The sequence below is a fragment of the Orycteropus afer genome, unplaced genomic scaffold, assembly GCF_000298275.1.
Source record: "Orycteropus afer afer isolate SDZICR_OR568_19922 unplaced genomic scaffold, OryAfe1.0 scaffold01018, whole genome shotgun sequence".
Taxonomy (NCBI): domain Eukaryota; kingdom Metazoa; phylum Chordata; class Mammalia; order Tubulidentata; family Orycteropodidae; genus Orycteropus; species Orycteropus afer.
In genome coordinates this window covers 132,183-133,157 of record NW_006922605.1, presented here as the reverse complement: position 1 = coordinate 133,157, position 975 = coordinate 132,183, and positions in this window count along the sequence as shown.

Here is a 975-nt window from a genome sequence, read left to right as displayed (position 1 = left end):
CAAACCACACCCACTGCCTGGAGTCCATTCTGACCCACAGCGCCCCTAGAGGATGGAGTGGAACTGCACCACAGGGTGTCCCAGGCTGTTAATCTTCATGGAAGCAGACTGCCTTGTCTTTCTCCCGAGAAGTGGCTGGTGGATTTGAACTCCTAATCTCTTGTTTAGAAGCCAAAGGCCTTAACTACTGCACCACCAGAGCTCCTTAAAGATAGATACTGTATGCGTAAAATATACACTGCTATATCTGGTGCAAACAGTTAATACGCTAGGCTGCCAATTCAAAGTCTGTAGGTTAGCGTTTGTCCAGAGGCACCTCAAAAGACAGGCATGATGATGAGTTTCTGAAAAAGTAGCCAATGAAACCCTGTGGTGTGCAGTTCCACTCCGACACTCATGGGAGCGCCGCATGTCAGAGTCCACACGGCAACAACTCGTTAGTGGTTTTTGGAGAACTCTGTGTGATTCTTAAATTCACATGTGAACGCTTTGGAGCAACTGATAAATAAAATTTAGAAAATAAATTTTAAAAAAGCAACAAAGAAATAGTCACAGTCGAGTGAGGAACCGCAGAATAAGTGCACTTTAGCTGTTGACTGGAAAAACGCACACGCGGTGGTGCAAGTCATTGCCTGCAGAGCCCTTGGTGGTGTGAATGGTGCAGACACCTGAGTGTGGACTGAAAAGCTGTAGGTGCGAATCTACTCAGAGGTAACTTGGAAGAACGTCGTGAAGACCCACTTGCAGAAAAATCAGCCACAAATATAGGATTAGTTTGATGTTGTGGAGGGTCAAGGAAAGGTTTATTTATTAGGAGGGAAACTTTCCTTGTTGATTGTCGGGTGGGAGGCGAGGGAAGGGAACACTACCAAAAAAATATATACATTAAATATATTGTTGTTGTTGTTGTTGTTGTTGTTATGTGCCGTCGAGTTGGCCCCGACTCATAGCGACCCCTCCTTGGGTTTCCGAGGC